At 37.2% G+C, this 22,384-nt stretch overlaps 1 pseudogene; it reads left to right on the top strand.

The window, feature by feature from the left end:
- LOC120781990 overlaps positions 1 to 22,384 on the top strand; it is a 53,410-nt pseudogene that overhangs the window by 7,015 nt on the left and 24,011 nt on the right.

Raw genomic sequence — 22,384 nt, forward strand, 5'->3', positions numbered from 1 at the left:
TACATACGTTACCAGCGCATGCATTCACACAAAGTTGCAACTTTGAATTGTCTCGCTGACAGTGCGTATGAGTGACATTAAGTGCTCGCAGAAGACTACCATATATGAGTGGCGTGTTCTAGCCTATAGCACAACTATCCACAATTCCACAACTTAAAAGACATATGCATATATCTGTTTGCATATACATATATGTAGATGATATAAATATTATATATCGGGTGATTTTTTAAGAACTTGATAACTTTTTTTTAAAAAAAAACGCATAAAATTTGCAAAATCTCATCGGTTCTTTATTTGAAACGTTAGATTGGTTCATGACATTTACATTTTTGAAGATAATTTCATTTAAATGTTGACCGCGGCTGCGTCTTAGGTGGTCCATTCGGAAAGTCCAATTTTGGGCAACTTTTTCGAGCATTTCGGCCGGAATAGCCCGAATTTCTTCGGAAATGTTGTCTTCCAAAGCTGGAATAGTTGCTGGCTAATTTCTGTAGACTTTAGACTTGACGTAGCCCCACAAAAAATAGTCTAAACGTTAAATTGATCTTGGTAGTTTAACTTAGCATTTCACGAAGTTTTCCCTCAAAAATAGAATCGCGAGAGCTGTGTGGCAAGTGCCATCTTATTGAAACCACATGTCAACCGCTCTGCCAAAAATGGAAGAAAACTTGGTTGACATGTGGTTTCAACAAGAGTGGCGCTTGCCAAAGCTCGCATGATCTCTGATGGCCATTTTGAGGGAAAACTTCGGAGAACAATTCATCTCAAGAAATGGACCCGTAAGTTGGCCACCAAGATCATGCGATTTAACGCCTTTAGACTATTTTTTGTGGGGCTACGTCAAGTCTAAAGTCTACAGAAATAAGCCAGCAACTATTCCAGCTTTGGAAGACAACATTTCCGAAGAAATTCGGGCTATTCCGGCCGAAATGCTCGAAAAAGTTGCCCAAAATTGGACTTTCCGAATGGACCACCTAAGACGCAGCCGCGGTCAACATTTAAATGAAATTATCTTCAAAAAGTAAATGTCATGAACCAATCTAACGTTTCAAATAAAGAACCGATGAGATTTTGCAAATTTTATGCGTTTTTTTTTAAAAAAAAGTTATCAAGTTCTTAAAAAATCACCCGATATTTGATTACTCATCATTTTTTTTTATTGCCATCAAAGTAATTCTCCACCCCCCTCCCCCGATTTGATGTATACTTATGCCAATGATTTCTTTTCCTCGACACACTTTTCATAAGAACTTTTTGGGATGGACTTCAGCTGATTTATCGAATTTTATTTCATCCTATTGATCGAACGGGTTTCACGAGAGATGTCGAGCTCTTTTGTCATCTTTTTAACACTTACCTGACGATTTTCACCATGTATTTCGCTTTTTTAATACTGTCATCAGTTGAAGAGGTTTAAGGTCGTACAGAATGGCTTCGACGATCTCTCGACCGTTTCTGAAGGCTTTATACCACTCGTACGCTGGTGTTTTTGATAAAAATGAATCACAGTAAGCCTTTTTAACATTGGCAATGATTCTGCCCACGGACCTTGGTAAGAAATACAAAATTTACGAGAAATTCTTTTATCGATATTCTTATCCATTGTTAAAATCGCACGCACTACTGAGGTATACCGACTTAAGCAACTGCTGTAAACATACTGGTTAACAAATCGCGCTCATATTTGGCATAGTAATTAAGGACGGTCCTACCAACTGAGCAAATCACATTTTTCGAAATATCTTTTACCCGGGAATTTTATTACAATTACCGGATGCTTTTTTGTCAAAATGTATATCTAATAATAAGTTTGCTTGCTTCTTAAATATCGTTGCGCTGACTTAGTACCGGAATACAAATTAATTCGACATAAGAATGAACTGTAGGTTATCGAAAATTAATGGTAAAGGAATGTCAGTCAAATTGATTGAAAGACAGCGCAAGCCTTGAAGACCCTTCTGGGAAAGAAAGTCAATCAGAATACGTAGCCAAATGGTGCGCGGAGAGTATGCGAGGACACGTGTACATTAGCGGTACTTGCTTATAGGCGGCAAATCATGCTTATATTTGTTTCTAACCATTACGAGAGACACGCTCGAGTGTATTTACTGTAACCTTCGTTACAGCTATGGCATTTACATTGACCTTTTTAATAAATAATCGACATATTCTTAGAACCTACTGCTGAAAACTTTTTTGGTTAATTTTTTTCTTTCCTTTTTTAATACCCGCAACGTCCATGTCTTCGCACGCTTTAACACTTATTTTTACCTACTACCGGCCATCATCAACGCTTTCAGTTTCCACTTGTACGAGTATTGAATTTCTCGACACATTCTTCATTTTCCAACACTTCTGGCATTCAACGGTACCGAAGCGTCATGCGAAATGACTTATTGAAGCCGTTTCAGTTCATAAATAAATAATTACCGAAATGGCAAATGTGGCAAAGTGCTGGAAGTCTATTTCTGTGTGGCCTTGGTACACACAGCCATATAAAATTGTACGTTTATATGTAACAAACACATACGTATATGTATACCATACATGATTTCAACATTGTGAACAACAGCTCGGCCTCGTTATGACCGAAAGTGCTACCCCGTAACTCTCCAAGATAAATAGCCAGCAAGCTACGTCCATGTGTTAACTCAGAAATATTGAAACATCTATACGTATGTGGTATACACACTTACACATGGCATTAACTGATATTAATTTTTCGGTTTTTTAATTTCGCATTACGCATTTGGTGTGGCAAATTTTGGGTGGATGTTAGACAACGTGACCTACAACCACATATTTCACACAAAAGCTTTAACCATAATGTTGGGCTAGCTCAAAATCTCCATTGTCTAAAATTTTGTAATGTGTTATATTCTTTGGTGCAAATTTCAATCTGAAATTTACTTTCGCAATTACTTTTGTTTTAAGAGAGCACCGGTGACAGTCCATTATAATATGTTTTTACCTCACATTTTCAGCCTCATAAAGTCAAACAAGCTTCTCAGGATTTGAGAGCTTGAGCTTAAATAACGTCACTTCTGTATCTTCACTGGCTAATTTTAATGAGGTAATTGCGTAATGGACTCTTAAATAGTCATTTAACTTTCCTTTTACACACACAATGATGAGCACATGATGGTTTTTCATGTTGCCTTTCACTACAAGATTTTCACAGCAGTCACCAGCACTCACGAAAATTCTTATTCAGCACTTGTAATGATATATGCTGCTGACTGTTGCATACCACAGTAGATGAGAAGTCGGTGCGGCTGGTTCAAGACCGCGTTCAAAAATGCTTACGGGTTGTAAATGTTGCTGTTGTTGCAACAAATGCCTTCATTTCATTCCACTCTTTTTGTAATTCTTAATCTCAACCAAATAGAGTGTCTGAAAGCTTGAATGAGCAGAGAACTGCTATTGGTAGCGAAAGCAAGCATAGCAGTTCAACGAGGACGTGAGCAGAATTGAGATGGGAAGAAGCACTGCTGATAGGCGCATTATTGCTCGCCTGTATGTACATATGTATGTATATATAAATATTTTTTTTTTGTTTATTAGGCTTTCTCTTTCAATTTGCATCATTTTTATTATTTCCGCATTAAGGATATATGTTGATTCTTGCTTAAAAATGTTAAATTAAAATAATGAAGGAAATAATTTGCAGAGTCAGAGCTCAATTTATCATTTATTAAGCTCGGATTTATAACGGGTTGGATATTTTTTGGCAGGTATAAATTATAAGAATGCTGGAAGTATTCTTGCGTATTTTATTATTATTATTCCTGACTTGACCGAAAAAGTATAGGATATTTTCCGCTTCAAGGGGCAAATAGTCATAGATCATTTTTAATGTCTTAAAATTCCATGGAACTTCAAATTTGAAAAGTTTTTAGTTATAAAGGATTAATTGAAATACAACTAGCTTCTTATCTACAAATTTTAAAATAATTTTTGTTGTTTGCAAGTAGTATTTGGATCGATAGTTCAAATAAAAGAGATTTTAGAAGTATGATTCCGTTATAGATTGGCCTGTATATGGAAAAAAATTTCAATTTCAATTCAAATGACTGAAATTTAAGAAACTTGTTTAAGATCTCCATATGCAATATACTAACTTCGTTATCCTGATTTTGCCTTCACTGAACCAAAAAACCTAATAAATTGATCAAAATTTAGCGAATCTTCCTATTAGAAAAGTTGCGTTAAAAATTGCTACATAATATAACTTTTGCGTTTGTATGCTGTACTCGATCAAGGTCCTTTACGAATATGTACAACTTGACTATAGAAAGTTTATATACATATATTTCTTCGTCAATGTTCCTTTTCGCTCTACACGGTCTTTTTAACAGATTGAAGGTTTTTTTGTTCCTATGCATCCACCGACGGGTGCTGTTTCGAATACTGTTAGAGCTGAAGTGTTTTCGTCCAGTCGGACGACATGACATAGCCAGCGTAACCGCTGTCTTTAATTTGCTGAACTCTGTCAATGTCGTCATATACCTCATACAGACCATCGTTCTATTGACTGGAGTATCCACCGTTGCCAGTACGCAAAGGACCATAAACCGCAGAACTTTTCTCTCTAAAACTCGTAACCCCGACTAATCAGATGTTGTCATCGTCCATACCTCTGCACCACATTGCAGGACGGGAATAAAGAGTGACTTATAGAGTTTTGTTTTTGTTCGTCGATAGAGGACTTTACTTCTCAATTGCTTACTCAGTTTACAAGCCGTATTAATTTTGCGGGAATACTAAGTTCAGACATATCGGACGAAGAGGTGGTGTGTGTCGATTTTCCTTTCATGAGTCTTTTTGAAAGACTTGGCGCATGGTGAACATCTGGTCACTCATTGATTTTCCGAGCCTAAAACCACACTAATAAGGCTAATCAGTTTGTTGACGATGGGCTTTAATCTTTCACACAATACTTAGACTTATCCCACGATAGTTGGCTCAGTTGTGGGGTCTTCCTTTTTGTGGATTGTTCAGAGCACATTTCAATTCCAATACGCTGGGCATCAGTCAAGGGTTCACCTCTGGGGGTTATACAAGAGAATGATCTGTTAGTCGCCGCATCTTTTCGTAAAATTTTCGAGCATTACCCTTAAAGACCAGCTTGGCAAACTCTTCATAGCCACATATTTCGGCCGTTTTCTTTTTTTTTTTTGTCTGCAAATGCGTCTCGCTTCCCTCTTCAGGTATCGTGCTGTGATTTACGTTCGGCTTTTCTGACTCGCCTCTGCACATTGCAACAAACGATTTCGCCTTCGATAGTAATCACCGGAAATTGGCAAAAAATCCAAGTGACAGCTGTGAAGAAGAATTATATTGAATTATATCTGTTTATACATACATACCAAAAAGATGCAGGAATAATAATCAATTCTATAAAATAAACAAATATTCAAGTATCAATGTCAATCACAGCTAACAATAAGGCAATAACAAGTAATAAAATTAATAATAACAGTAACCACAAGACGTCAGATGGGATCAATGACGCAATAACAATAAAAAAACAAGTAAGGAAGGGCTAAGTTCGGGTGTCACCGAACATTTTATACTCTCGCATGGTAAAGTGATAATCGAGATTTCATTATTCGTCATTTAAATATTTTTCAAATACCGTATTTTTGTAAAGTTTTATTCCGCTATCATCATTGGTTCCTAATGTTTATACTCGTATTATACAGAGAAGGCATCAGATGGAATTCAAAATAGCTTTATATTAGAAGAAGGCGTGGTTGTGAACCGATTTCACCCATATTTCGTCACATGTCATCAGGGTGTTAAGAAAACATTATATACCGAATTTCATTGAAATCGGTCTAGTAGTTCCTGAGATATGGTTTTTGGTCCATAAGTGGGCGAGGCCACGCCCATTTTCAATTTTTAAAAAACGCCTGGGAGCAGCTTCCTTCTGCCATTTCTTCCGTAAAATTTAGTGTCTCTGGCGTTTTTTGTTAGTCGGTTAACGCACTTTTAGTGATTTTCAACATAACCTTTGTATGGGAGGTGGGCGTGGTTATTATCCGATTTCTTCCATTTTTGAACTGTATATGGAAATGCCTTAAAAAAACGGCTCTGTAGAGTTTGGTTGACATAGCTATCAGTAGTTTCCGAGATATGTACAAAAAACTTAGTAGGGGGCGGGGCCACGCCCACTTTTCCAAAACAATTGGGTCCAAATATGCCCCTCCTAATGCGATCCTTTGTGCCAAATTTCACTTTAATATCTTTATTTATGGCTTAGTTATGACACTTTATAGGTTTTCGGTTTCCGCCATTTTGTGGGCGTGGCAGTGGTCGATTTGGCCCATCTTCGAACTTAACCTTCTTATGGAGCCAAGGAATACGTGTACCAAGTTTCATCATGATATCTCAATTTTTACTCAAGTTACAGCTTGCACGGACGGACGGACAGACGGACGGACAGACAGACATCCAGATTTCGACTCTACTCGTCGCCCTGATCACTTTGGTATATATAACCCTATATCTGACTCTTTTAGTTTTAGGACTTACAAACAACCGTTATGTGAACAAAACTATAATACTCTCGTTAGCAACATTGTTGCGAGAGTATAATAATCACAAAAGGCCCAATTTACTTATGTATGTGTATGTATGATATGTATGTATTTGCAATACAAGAAAATGTTAAGGGATTAACGCCGCTTGAGTAAACTTATTATTGCATGAAGGGTGATGATACTATTCGTTTACTGTTCTTATGTATGTATATGGATATATGTATTTTAGCTTAAGTAGATTCCATCGAGAGCCCAAAATTCATGCTTAGTTATGTCGCAGTTTCCATTTTTGACACAAATGTGCCTAACTTGGGTTTCTTAAAATCCTCAAACAACCGTTAACTCTTTTTGTAGACGTCCCAGCCTTGTTGCTTTTACTCTCTTTTTTTCCTATTCTGCCATATTCGTATTTTTGTTGCTTTTGTTGTTTTTTCGCTCAGTTGCTTGCAACATTGACAGCCGGCGCCGTGGGGTTAATGTTTTATGGGGCATTAAAGTGCCACAGCAAGACTTCTTGAACACAACGTTGTCATGCCAATGGAACCGGCTCAAGCTCGTAGCAACTTTTACCGGCTGACACTGCTGGTACTCGCTTATTCTTACTTTCGCCTCCTTCCTCAACTTCGTTGGTAGTCATTTGCATTCGAAATGGCAGCAACGTGACTGACTTACTGACTGACAGCAAATGACAAATATCAATTATTTAAAAGTCAGTAACAAATACAACTATCACAGTTTAAAAACGTTCACAAAGCAGCACGAAAGGCCAACGTAAGCGAAATAAATGTAAGGCTAATAGTAGGGTAGAGTAGATTGTAATTATTTTGATTATTTTAAATGGATGTTGTTTCGCCTATTTTATCGAAGACTTTTTAATTGATTACTCTACTTTTCTGTACTTATTACCATTTCGTATTTTTATTCTATTTTTAGATGAAAATTTTCATTGACAATACAAGTACATCGCTGTCGAAACGCCTGAAAGCCAGTCAAGCTTTCGATGGCAAATGGAAGACCGCTTCCGATTTGAAGAATGAACTTGAAGTGAGTGAAAATAATTACTATATGTATTGTATATATGTATTTCATATATTTCAAGAAGTAGCTGGCTTAGTTTTGTAGAGTGGCGTGACAGGATAAAGAGGAAAAAAACTTCGGAGCGCTTTAATATACATATATACTTTAAAAAGGCGTCGCGCAAAATGAGAAAAACTGCAATATTGTTATATTCTTTACACTAAACCCGAAGGAATCTACACTAACCGAATCATTAATTTCACCGTTCTTATATCATTTCAAGATATTGCTTTCTGACGGTCTAAACAGCTCAGCAGGCGGGCCTAGAAAATTTGTATTCTCTTATACTTAATAATAAACATATTCTGTCTCTTCTTAATATTCTCGATTTATACTACTCGCACTGTGATCAAATTGAGAGGTGAATGATGTGCCCTATGACGTCACACTCTGCGAGTGTTTACCGCACTACGGCAACATGGGGCCATGTGCGTTGATATGCGGGTGAGCATTGGAATGCAATAACAATCAAGTATATTATATGTTACTCACATCCTCTAATCGTGCAACAAATAATGGCGTGGTCATCGGGCGGTAAATGCATCCGCCAGGATCGGCCGTTCTTGTCCGATTTTGTGTCTATTGCTGCTTTTTCTTATTTTTTTTGCCTTGTTTTGGAGTCGAATGTCAGTTACTGGAAATTTATGATAACGTGTGGCACGCGACATTTGTGCAAATGTGTACAAACGTACATAATTCACCGCGGCCAAAAAAGCTTACCAAATGTATGGCAATCGCACGAACCAAGATGCGCTTTGATAAAATATGCGGGAAGAAAATGGTTTGGTTTCAGTGACGCTAACGTCATTTCTGGCGCTTGACCTTTAGAAACGGCCTCGGGTTTCCATACTTTCCAATTCGTTTTAAAAATGCAAACACATCAGTCAAATCTATAATAATCTGATGGGGCGGTTGATCCATCCGGAGCTTTTAGATAACTTTTTTATACAATAATAACTAAATACGTCAGAGAAAAGAAATTTTATCATATATAACAGCGCTTCATAGAAGCCGGTGTGAAAATCGGATGATGGGCGTAGCACCGCCCACATTTTAGGGAAATCCCATATCTCGTGGCCCGACCAATCGATTTCGACAAAATTTAGTGCATGGCATTCTACTTACGTTTTTATGACACTTTGTGAAAATGGAGGAAATTGGACAGCAACCAACTTTTATAAGTAGATTGGCTTTAAAACCAAGTTGTGCGGTAACTCGATGTAAAACATTTGTTGACTAAAGTTACGAGCGTTGAAATGATTTTATTGTGTATGATTACTGAATTTGTATTTAGATTTTTTCTTTTTAGTCTATCGTTATTGTTATTGTTGGTTTTATTTTGCTTTATAGACATTCCTACATTTTTGTGTATGCCTCAGAAACTTATTGACACTCCATTGAACTTGTAAAACCGACTATTATAGACATACCGACTGACACAAAGGAGGTTTGCAGGGCTCGTAAAATGTCTGTTTTCTAATATTTCGCATTGTAGTAAAAAAGTTACAGTCCGTATGAGTTCGTAAGCAAACCAATAAATCATTCGCAACCGCAAAAGTGCTATTTCCTCGAATATGTCTAGGCCTCGATATGTCTGGGAGTCAACATTACATACAATACCACGTGAATAAATACAAAGCTCCATACATGCATATATATGTATGTTCACGCCAACAAATTCAAGGTGAATGTGTCTTTCTGTGCCTTTGGAGTGTCTTTCGAATGACAGGAAAACCGTTTTTACGGAGTTTCACTGCCTTTCGTGTTTACTGCTACTTACACTCTTCGCACATCGTCTTATAAGCGTAACAGGAGTAAATAAAAGTATTGTTATAAGAGGGAAACTTTTAATTTACAACTTTAGTAAAAAACTTTCTAAATTAATATTTAATTTTTATAAAAATATATGTGCCGACCAAGACCGATAATATAAGCACTTTTGTGACACATTTCAACTTTGTTTCACTGAAGAGAGTTTATTAATTATATATGACCTGGTCTACGGAAAGGGGGCTTAGGTGTCAAACAAATCAATTTTTTTGGATTCTATTACGTGAAAAAGCATCTCATCTTCTATCCGAATCAACTAAAAAGTGAAAAATTGATTTTTTGACACCTAAGCCCCCTTTCCGTAGACCAGGTCACATATACTTACAAGAAAATTGCTTATTGTCAGTCTTGGTCGGCAAATACCACAGTATTTTCCTAATATATTCGATTCAACCAAAGATATCCAACTCAGATATATTTGTTGTATTAGAATAATAGGAAAAGAGATATATTTTTTCTATTTACTTAGCAAATGTATCATTGACATTACTTTCCACCCGAAACGCTGTGACCATTTTAGCTTATGTTAAATTTTATTTTTTTATTTTCCATTACCATTTTAACCTAACCATCCATAGCATTGCTATCATATTTAAATATGTTCACAAATTATTACCTCCAATTATTGCAATAAATGCAAAGAAGTTTTGCAATTCTTTGGATGATAGCATCCGACTCTAAGAAACTCAATTGAAACGTCTGCAGGAAAATTTTACTTTAATTATATGGGCTCGATTATATTTCTGGGAACTTAAGTGCCCAACAAAAATTGTTTATGATACTTTGTGTATTGAAAATTTTCCTTATTGTATAATAATAATTCAATCTTGTGATTAAAAGTGGTTCAATTGCTGGTACCTTTTACGTTCCCATTCACATTTTCAGTTTTCATGCTTGTAGTTTCTGTATAATATTCCGAAGGATATATCAAGTTCAAAGATTATAGCCAAAATATTCAAGAAACATTTTTTTTGTGGGAATGCTGTACCGAAGATAAATCTGAATCCGCTTTTAACTTACATAACCCCAACTATTATATTTTAAAATCAATTCTACATATCTTAAGATTTTATTTCATAATTATAATGTTCTCACTTTCCTTTCAGCGATTTGGATGTGATTTAAAAATCGCTTTGACGAAAAAGATTGACAGCTGTGGCGTATGTGGTGCGGACAATAGCTCCTGTTCGCAGCCTGTTAACAATTGGGAGACAGCGTCAACAACACTGTGTTTAGTGACACGTGTCAGAGGTAAGTCTAAGCATAGTAAAACTAATAAACATGTAAACGTTATAGTACATAATAAACAGTTATAACATATTCATACTTTCCTCTCAGGCTCTGTTACTCTGTCACTAAATACGCCAAAAAGACGTGTTACGAAAATGTTACGTCAGGAAGGGAATATGCTGAAAAACAAATTTGAATGTGTCACTATATTTCGACTTTGTGAAGAAGTGAAGAAGAGGGGCGCAAGGAATTGGGCCACACACATCTAACGGGTGCTAGTAACAATAATCTTGACAAACAGACTTATTGGATTCGGTGACATATAGTGTTTCACCAATTTTTTTACAATCTTGTTGAATTGCCTGCGGTGTTAGTGAATGAAGCACAAAATAAAGAAAACTCCTTGGCTAATACATCTCCTCCTTTACTCGCGTTTTAACTTCTCGACTGACAGTCCACTGTGACACTCTCAATTCGTTCACTGGAAGTGGAAACCATATATCTGAACTCATATCAATTCAAGACTCGCGTGCCGAAGTTTTGTTTGTAATTCATCTGCTTCACACGCACCTATTCTTCCCACACATACTCGCGCATTGCTTTCCCACCTGCTGATGAAAGTTCGAATCCAAATTTTGCATGTAAAATTTATTTCGCTTTCACTTTTTATATTCGATTCTTATCTGCACCTTCGGCCCCCACTTGCCAGTCCACATATTCGCATTTCCTACGTTGTTACTTAACTGCGTGCTCCTTATGACGTGTCGTCGATTTGTTTTGAATAACAAATAACTGTGTAATTTCAGGTTTCGCCCCACTTTTATTCGTATACGTTTTATGTATGGTTTCGCGGTTGGAGGAAACCGTTCAGGCGGTTTGCTGAGTGCTTAACATAGTAGCTTGTTCACCTTTAGGTGAGCTTACAGGTTAGGCTTCTGTGGCATATGGGCAGATGGTTATTTAAGTGTTGAAGTTGTGACTTCTCACGTAACTTTGTTTTGGTCAGTCGTCATATCTGCGATGTAGTCGTATGGAAGTGAATAAATTGGTATTACCTGTTTTCAATATCAATATATTTTTGTATATGCAACATTACGATTCATTAGCCGTGACTCCATTCAACACCCAAGATTTCACACAATAATTGAGGTATGAGGAGCTTATACAAAGAGATATAAAAAATAAAATTTAGTGATTCAGTTTGAGCGTGCAGTTTAAATGGACCGATCCGAGTATATTTTTATCGATGGAACGATGAGCTGTATGAGATTATACAACGACATTGACATACAGGGTTTGTCCGGAAAGTAATAGGACTGAGTCTATTTAAAAAACCAATAATTACAATACTTTAAAGAACTTTCAAATAGGCTCCTTCTGCGTCGATGCAGCGCTGCCAGCGCAATTTTTTTGTTTTTGCGTTGAAGTCGTCACGGAATGCATTCTCCGGAATAGCGTTGAGAGCCGAGGTGCGTGCTGCTTGGATGCCCTCTGTTGTCTCAAAATGCTTACCTTTCATCGGCCTTTTCAAGCAAGGAAACAAAAAAATTCCGAGGGAGGCCACATCGGGGCTGTACGACGGCTGCGGAAGCGTTGAAATGCCGAACTTAGTTAGGTGGCTGTTCACAAGAAAGGCGTTGTGAGCCGGGGCGTTTTCGTGGTGAAACTTTCTAACAACTGCAATGTCTTCTCTGACCCTATTGACCCTACGTTTGAGTCTCTTGAGGACTTCCACGCAAAACTTGGCGTTGACGATTTGTTCAGGAGGGATAAATTCATGGTGCACGATGCCTTTGATGTGAAAGAAGACAATGAGCATCGTTTTCACTTTGGATTTGCTTATTCTTCCTTTCTCCACACGGTATTCCTCAGCGAGCTCTTGCCGGCCCTCCCCGCTGGTTAAGCCTGCTCATTCATATCAAACGTCTCTATTATATTTACACCCTGTCAAGAAAGACAAATATCATTGAGCAAGCACCTGATCACCTGATTTAGCTCCATGTGACTTCTGGCTATTCTTCTAACTCAAAGAACGATTCCGGGTAAACCGTTTTGAGTTAGTTGAAGACATCAAAACAAATTCGACGCGAGAGCTGACTCAACTGACATAAACAGGTGCTGTAAACACACTGGTTGACAGATTGCGCTAATTGGCATCATAATTAAGAACAGTTGTGCCAACCTAGGAAAAAAATGTACCTGTCTACCATATAAGCGGGAGATTTAAATAAATAATTCTCGATTCTTTCTTTTCTTTCTTTCACCTTTTCAGGGTGCAAATGTTTTATATTTTTTCATAAGTACTACTTATATACTTTTTTTGGTAACACTTACATGACTAAACAAAAAAGTTCCCGAAAATAAATATTTCTTTTGCCGCCTTCAAATTAATCCCACCAGATGAATTGCACTTATGCCAACGATTTTTCCAGTCTTCGTAACACTTTTCATAAGTACTTTTTGGAATGGCCTTCAGTTCTTCAGCGAATTTTGTTTTATTGCTTCGATCGACTGAAAACGGGAAACGACAGTTAGGGGAACAATAAAAAGTCAGGCGGAGCCAAATCTGTTGAAATTTTTAGTTGATTCATGTTTTTCATTGCGTTTTTGGCTTTAAATTCGATCACAATCATAGCTCGATGCGATGGTTCATTGTCATCGTGCAAAATCCACGTGTTCTTCCACAATTCCGGCCGTTTTCAACGGATGTTCTCACGCAAACGCTTCAATACGCCCAAATAGAACTCCTTATTGCCATCTGTCCCTCTAAAACAAATTCATGATGCACTAAATCACGATTATCGATAAAACCAATGAGCATCACCCTAATTTCTGAACGTCTTTGGCGTGGCTTTTTTGCTTTCGGTTCGTTTTTTCACACATTCCGATGATTGTTGACTCATAAACTCATATCTAATCGGCAATTACATATAATGCTCTTCATGAATTTGGTATTAGAATTTTAAATTTTTTCAGTGCTGTCTTCTACTTTTTTATTTCAGTTCGTCTGAGTACTCCAATAATCCAAAAGTCAATATTTTAGTCTGGTCTATCTTCGTAAAATATCTTACAAAAGTCATCACAACATCAAACTTAAAATTCCTACAAGGAGTGTTATAGTGTCATATATCAACAATGATATGAGGCTGTCAATGCGTATGCACGCATGCCACTTCAATTTATATTTTCATCCTGATTTAACAGCCAGACAATATATTGATTCCAAATACGCTTAGAGCATGCTTCCCTATCACATATAGTATGCTCGATAACTACCGAGGTGGTATTCAAGCATCCAAAATAAGGTACATAGATTAACTGTATGCTTGCTTGCAGTGCTTACAAGGCGAGTCTCAAGTGTGTATAGAGGATGCAACTACATACTCGTATATGTAGCTACCTACAAATCAGCTGACGTTTTTTATCACTGCTTTCACATTTTGCCGACTCTGTTTCTGGCTTCTTCAATATTTGGTGACACAGACTCTCCCTTTTTCGTTTCACTATCTTTCTTCACGTCTCTTCTGCGACGCAGCCACTTAAGCACATAAATTCCGCAATGACTTTGCGTGTCTCTGTGTCGCCTGTGGCATTCGCCGTGCTTGAGTTTTTAAGTCTGCTACTTGGCGCCATTACCGTCCACGCGCTCCGTTGCGCTCACCTTATGCTCATCTTCATTGCCGTCACTTTCACTTTGTCTGTCGTTCGCGTGTGCCTCGGTACTTTTAGTTTTCTATCGATTTCACACTTTTGTTGCTAGGAATGGTATAGGATATCTTAACTTATCACCCATTTAACATACCTTGAATTTTTACTTCCATTTACTAAAAACATTAAAAATTTCTTACAAGTCTTTCATTTAATTTTATGCCTTTTCCTCCAACTAACGGTTGTTTTGTATGTACTATATACATTCACTTCGCCTCTCTTGTCTTCTTCGCCCACAGGCTACAAGATGTCGCAACCAGTGTGTCGAAATCGTGCCACTGGCTTGGAAGTCGAGGACTCAATGTGCAGCGGTCCCCAAAGGCCGGAACCATCAGAAAACTCATTTATATATGCGCCAGATTAACCAAAATTGCGAAAATTGTTAATCATGAATATGTGGGCTTGCTATTATTCATTTTTGACACAAAGGCATACTTTTATCAGGAAAATATATTCTCTGAATTCCATTAATCTTAAAGATTGTTCGATATTTTCGGTATTAAGTCAGTGATAAGCACCGATATCTTGTGGCTTAGAAATTTATGTTCTGATGGTTGAATTTCTGCAAATGAAATGTCATATTTTAAAAGCTAGTTCTGACGTCTTCCCTATAGCTTGATTTAAATACAATGAAAGAATTTAAAATTGTTTTATATGGGAAGTAGGATCATGGATGTAGTCTGATTTAGTTAATTTTCATATCACGAAATTCTGGTAGAAATTTGTGAAGCAGTTCTTTAAATATGAAATTTCACCGATGTCCCGCCTACTGTACGAGTACAATGCGGCGTGAACTCCTATGAAGCTTTTCCGAACCATCTTGGCTATATACTTTAATCAGCGGGTATCATCCGAATAAATAGACTTTCGTTTAATAACGTTTTTGGACGTCAGGTAACGTTTGTCGGACATGAAAACAGTTCGATTCCGCCAATCTTCAGTTAGTATTGATGATTCATGATGCTCAAACGTGTATGCAAGATCCCTCAATTTTTACTCAAATTATCGCTTACACAAACACACGGACGCACAGGCAGAGATTTAACTGGATTTCAACTCGTCTCGTCAACTCTAATAATAAATAAATAAAAAAATGTATACAAAAATTTAAAATTATAGCGAGTTTCTTCATTATTATCAGTCATTTTGAAACAGGTGTAACTCTTTTTCACCTCAGCCGAATTTAGTTTTTTTGAATTTTAAATGAAGCTTAAGGTCTCATCTTTCCAACACTATATGGTATGACACAATGTGATTGGTAGCACTGGAGATATACGACTGGTGAAAGAAACTGTAGCAAAATCTTGTGAAGGTATGAATGCAGGTCTCATTGTTTTAATATTATATTTGGTCTTAATTTAAGTTTTAAATTTTCCCATAAATATAGGACACAATTAGCATCTCAGCAAGAGTGCTGCATGACTTTTAAATTTTGGCTTCCGCTAATGTTCGTTATCAAAAAAATATTTACGCTTTTAGCGCCATTCGCTTGACACTCCTTGCCATGTTCTACCATTGCTTTCGTCGACATCTTATCCTTTGCAACAATGCAGTTCACAAAAACAACAAAATGAAAAGTGAAAGTTATTTACGATCACTTGCTCAATTGCAAATACTTCAATGTATGCAAACTATGCGAACTCATAGAACTATTTGTGACAAGGTTTTCAATTTATACGAATACAAGAGGGCTAAGAGCACCGAACCCGTTTATACTGCTGTGGGCAAAAAATAGTAAGAATTTTTAATTTGACGACGAGCCATGTACAGGATGGTCATCCACATTATAATAAAATAAACGAATTGATGCTTGAGAATCGACGATTAACAGTGAAAGTTCTTACTGGTATCGTTTGAATATCGAAAGAATCAGTGAAAACCATTCTGAAAAAAGAAGAAAAATGGAAGCATATTGGTTCCAAAATCACTAAATTTGAAAACCACCAGGATGCCATGAATATTATTACTGGCTATGAGTATTGGATCTATGGTTACGACCCGTAAACAGACAATCGGCCGAATATTGTGACAAAGGTGAGCCGAAGCCGAAAAAACCACGTTAAAACAGCTAAAAAATCAAGGATATCTTCACAGTTTTTAACCACAGACAGATGCTCTATGCAACCTGTCGACTTCCACAAATCGTACAACGCTTCTTGGAAACCTAATTGAAAGTATTTATTTTGGGAAACTTATATTTTTTAAATAACCTCAAAACAGTCTGGGTAAAAAATAATAAATTCTCCCTTAACGTATTATTGAATGCATAGGAAAAATATTTCTGTACCCATAAAATTTGTTTGTGAGTTATAGACTATTATAGAATACGTAAGAAAGATAGTAAGAAAAGTTTCACATCTTGAATTTTCAGCTATCATATTTTAGTTTTATTGTTCTTATCTTGATTAAAATAGAAGTTATGGTTTGAGATTGTAACTCACTCTTCTAAGTACTTCGCAGTGAAATTCTTTGTAATTCGAAATCCAAAGACTTTGCGAGCACTTAATCGAAAAGCCTTACATGTTTTCCTTTCTTCTTATAAACGCTTCCTCCTTCTCATTCATCCATGACAGCTGGAGCTTTTTTCTCTAACATATTATGCACCCTACCAATGATCCCTACCACTCTCAAGAAGGTGGGATCTACTTAATCGGAACGGACCCGGATTTTTTATCCGGCCAAGGACTGTCAACTCGACAGAATTTTTCGCTGCAACAGCAACACCATCATAGGTTAAGATGTCAGAAAACAAAAAGAGCTTTTTCTAACCTTCTTTGTACAAAAGCATTTAACCATTTGTTTTAATGTAAAAAAATTTAGCCCTACTTCGCTATCGCAGTATATTTATTATATTTTCTTTTCCTCCTAGATAAGTCTTTAAGGAAAAATAATCTATTTGCTTTAATTTCGTTTCCATTCCGCTTCAGGCGCATCACTGATGACTAGAGTCCATGCAGCCGTCTCTGTGGACCTGGCTACCGTGAGCGTATGGTGGTGTATGCGGAGGAGAATAATGGCGTTAAAACAAAGGTAAGCGCAAATTGAGTCATAATATAGCAACAATGTGACAAAAAAGGAAAAAAATAAACTACCGACAAACAATAGAATTTGCGAAGCCGAAATAAAAACGCACAACAACAACAAGAAATTCTCAATGTTATTCATAGCCATGCACAATTATTCAGTAGAGTACACTACTCACTGCGTACTCGCGCGTACTTTTTACACTTTACTGTTTTAATGCATTTCAACTTTCCATTTCGAGCGCTTCACGCAGCGGGTCCACCACTGTATTCATAATTTCTACTGAACGTTTATTTCAGCCACTTCTTCTTTTGGTTTTCTTGTTGATGTGCGGCAAATTGACTAATTCCGTGAAATAACCGCCAACCATCCGCATTTTCTTATCCAATTTTAACTATATCTATATTGCTTTTGTTGAACCCGGATGTGACGTATCGAGCGCCAAAAACAGCCACACTAGAGCCTTGCATGCTTGAGAAGTGCCCAGCATGGGAGGTGGAAGAGTGGCGTGTAGTGAGTATGCTTAGTTACTTTATAATGTAGTGGGTTTGTGCTTTTGCAGTAAAAATGAAAGGATTATAGCTCGCCTTGATGATGCTTTTTGAGTCCACTCTACTTTAATTTTTTGATATTGAGTCATTTTCATAGTCTTTCCTTTTGTCAGTTTTCGCATGATGGTTAAGAGTTAAATTTTTCCTTTATGTTGCAAAGTTTTAACTTTCGATTGCTTAAACTTTAATTAGTGTGAAGCTTTCATGTTTACATCATTTCCGCTACGGTTTGTGTAATTATAGTTTCCAGTTAAAAAAAACTAATCTTACCATGTACATATACGGTATGGTATGCAAATACTTTTACCCACGTTGATTTTATGGCTTCTGAAATTCATTATTGATGCAGTTGGTCATTGTGCATAAAGGAGGGTCATAAAAATCCCTAGAAATTCGCCTAATGGTTGGATATTATCAAAGCAATAATTTGCTCGAGAGCATTTGGGTCAGAAAATTAAAAAAAACGGTATTTTCTCCATTGTCAATAATTTCGTCTCCATGGAGGGTAGATCCGTCATGATAGAGGAGTCACTAACATATGGTCACAACGCTAGTTTCCTCTCAGTAATTAAGTTGAAATGATACGGTAAGTTTTCATTAAGATTATTAAGACCGGGACTTTACTTGCAAAAGAACACACTCGCTCTTCTCCAACAAATACTACCAATTCCAAGGTTATAAATCACCTACTTCTTATTCACTGTAGCTGAGTTAACAACAGTGCGCCAGTCGTTTCTTCTTTTTAAAATGAGGCGCCAATTGGAGATTCCAAACGAAGTCCTTCTCCACCTCATCTTTCCAACGGAGTAGAGGTCTTCCTCTTCCTCTGCTTGACCCTGCGAGTACTGCGTCGAATACTTTCAGAGCTGGGATGTTTTCGTCCATACGTGCGTCATGACCCAGCTTTTAATTCGCTGAACTATGCCAATGTCGTCATATACGAGGGCTGCTATATATATTCCGGCCTAGGGCAACACTAAGTATTGCCAGGTGCAATCTGACATTTCCATTGGAAAGCTTGACATTTTTTAGCATAACATCACTCAGAACGTTTTGTCATTTAATCGTGAGTTGTTTTATTAAAAAATTCATCTCGGCCAAAAAATGGAATTAACTCGTGAACATTTTCGTGCGATCATTGTTCACAACTTTCGACTCGGATTATCACGACAAGAGTGCATCGATGAACTAAAATCTTTGTATGGCTATGAAAAACCACCCTATAGCACTGTGAAAAACTGGTACAACGAATTCAATCGTGGCCGACGCTCGCTCAAAGACGAATTCCGTGAAGGTCGTCCAAAAACAGCCGTTGTGCCAGAAAACATCGATGCCGTACGTGAACTGATAATGCAAGACCGTCATGTAACATACCTTCAGATAGAGACATGCCTATGCATTTCTCCCACCAGCATACATTCGATATTGCATGAACACCTGGCCGTAAAAAAGGTTTGTTCTCGTTGGATCCCGCACAATTTGACAATCGCTCAAAAAAGGGCTCGTGTGGATTGGTGTAAAGAAATGCTGAAAAAATAGGATCGCGGTGTTTCAAAAGACGTTTATAAGATCGTCATAGGTGACGAATAATGGATCTATGCGTATGAGCCCGAAACAAAACAGCAATCGACAAGAAAAAAAAAATAAAATTGAAAAACAAAAAGTAAAAAAAAACATTTTCGTTGATAAATATGCCTATTTACATTATTAGGCCAGAAATATATATAGCAACCTCATACAACTCATAGTTCCATTGAATGCGATATACGCGCAAAGAATCATAAATCTTCCGCAGAACCTTTCTCCTAAAACTCCGTAACGTCAACTCATCACATGTTGTCGTCGTCTATGCCTCTGCACCGAACAGCAGGACCGGAATAATGAGTAATTTATAGTAATTTGTTTTTGTTCGTCGAGAGAGCACTTTACTTCTCAATTGCCTACTTAGTCCGAAGTAACACCTTTTGACAAGAGATATTCTGCGTTTAATTCCAAAGATGGCGTTGTTGTTGGTGTTAATGCTGGTTCCAAGATAAGCGAAATTATCTGTGACTTCGAAGTTATGACTCTCAACAGTGACGTGAGAGATAAATCGCGAGTACTCCCTTTCGTGCTGTCAAAAGCAGCTTTGAAATCGACGGATATTTTCGTGTCGTGTCGATTATCTTTTCACGGATCTTCCTTTTCGTGGATTGAACAGAGCACACTTAAATTTCAATCGTCGGGCATGCTTTCGTCTGGCCATATTCTACAAAGAAGCTGAAGCATGATCCTTATCAGTTCTTCGCCGTGTGTTTGAATAGCTAGACCGGCAATCCATCGGCCCCCGCCGATGTTCTTCAGACGGGTAATTGTTACTTCCTTCCATCGTCATCGATTGAGGAATTGATTTGGCCATCTCCTGATGTTATGCCTTCACCTCACTTATCATTTATTCAATTTCTTAAATATAATTGTCCCTGTTAAACACTTCGATTCATCAGGTTTTTTACGTTTGGGGTTAATTGAAGCTTTGCGTAATGTAGTGGATAAGCGGCTTATTACCTTTCTTTTAAAACCATATTTTTTACATATCTGTTCAAGAGGTCGATGATGTCGGAAGTCACTAAATGAGTGTAAAAAAAGGAATCTGTAATAAAAATCATTAACTTTGTTGAGACCATGAAGAAAAAGAATACTGAAGAACAATAATATCAATATATTTAAACCGAAGTGAGTTGCACATGCTAACAACTACAGCGATATGAAATGCAATATTTTATAACATTACACAATATTAGACCAAATTACATCTGAAAACCCACCCGCCAAGTTCACTTGCACTCGGCAAATAGTTAACAGCTCTCATTCGATGGGCCATTCATTGAGGCGGAAAGTGTTTATGTCAAATGTTTGCCAGTGCCTTATGCCGTGATTGCACTTGAGCTGAAATGCATCCAAAAAGTCACGAAAAGCAACAGCAATGTTGTCAGCATCCTAAATACGCTGTCGGCCTTCACTAACTTAGCAGGTCGCACGTCTCATTTATTCAAATGCAGCGACTTGTTGCCTTGTCTCATATTCTTTAAATCAACCTACTTATATATAAACTTTCGGGACAACGAACGCAAAAGCATAACCAACTTTATTAAAAGCTGCTAAAACTCGTCATGCTCACATGACAGGAAATGGTTCAAATTATATAAGTTCATGGTGAACTTATGTATACGTGTTTTTACATAAGAGAACGATATATATGTAGTATGACATGTGTACCGTCGAAGGCGGTAGACTACTTTGTCTAAAAAACTCCAACATCAGACCCTTTTTCAGATCCTCATTGCGATGCTTTGTGACGACTTAATGCGTGTTCATCTGTTTGTAGACACAGGAGTAACGAAAAAACCAAATATTTGCATATATGATATAGCTTACCGCATGGTGAATCACTTTACGTGCAGGGAGAAGTCTTTATAAAATATGATGGGAAATGTTGCCATCTGTAAGGTTTTCAAATAAAAAGTTTTCATTACTAAAATGTCTTTCGCCAGATATTTGGTAATCCAAATTTGTCTCCCCTTTGATTTATACTGATATAATATTGAATATGATGGGGTTTCAATAGGGACGCTGCAAAAGTAGACAAATAGTGACAGCAAACGTCGCCATAGCTTTTCCGGTTCTTTTGACATTTCCCTTCGATAAAGTTTGCCATTTCATCAAGAAAAGATATACGATCAAACAACGAGTCAAAAATATTAAAATTTACCTCCGAAATTTGGAGCCTGTGAACTCAACTTTAAGAGCGCTACGTCCAATTTATTGTTGTCATAATCGTCCTGTCAGATTAACAATAGAGCATCTAATGGAAAAATTTTAATCCATGGGCACAGTATGAAATGTTTCCCTCGCAGTGAGGCAAAAAAGTGCCCTTGTTGTCGAGATTATTGCTGCCGTTAGCGCATCAATTGAGGAAGACCAAAATGAGTCTGTCAAATGCCGTTCTCAAGCGTTGGGCATCTATGTGACGTCGTTGTGGGGAATTTTGCGAAAACTTCTAGGTTTACATCTTTACAAGATAAAATTGACACAAGCACTGAAGCCGCTTGGCCACCAGAATCGTCGTATGAAAATGATCCGGATTTTCATCGAAAAATCATCTTCAGCAATGAGGCTCATTTCTGGCTGAACGGCTTTGTCAATAAGCAAAATATGCATTATAGGTTAGGCAGCAATTCACTTGTCTACCTTTCACCATTGTATCTCAAAAAAATTTAATGCTTGGTGCTGTTTATGGGCCGGCGGCGTCATTGGATCGTATTTGTTCCGTGATGGTCAAGACCGGCACGTTACTGAGTATTAATATTCGATTTTCTAGAATATTTTTCAACATACATTTGTACAAATTTTCCAAAAATATGGTAACCCGAATATTTG

This window comes from Bactrocera tryoni, unplaced genomic scaffold (genome assembly GCF_016617805.1).
Source record: "Bactrocera tryoni isolate S06 unplaced genomic scaffold, CSIRO_BtryS06_freeze2 scaffold_834, whole genome shotgun sequence".
In the NCBI taxonomy this organism is placed as follows: Eukaryota; Metazoa; Arthropoda; class Insecta; order Diptera; family Tephritidae; genus Bactrocera; species Bactrocera tryoni.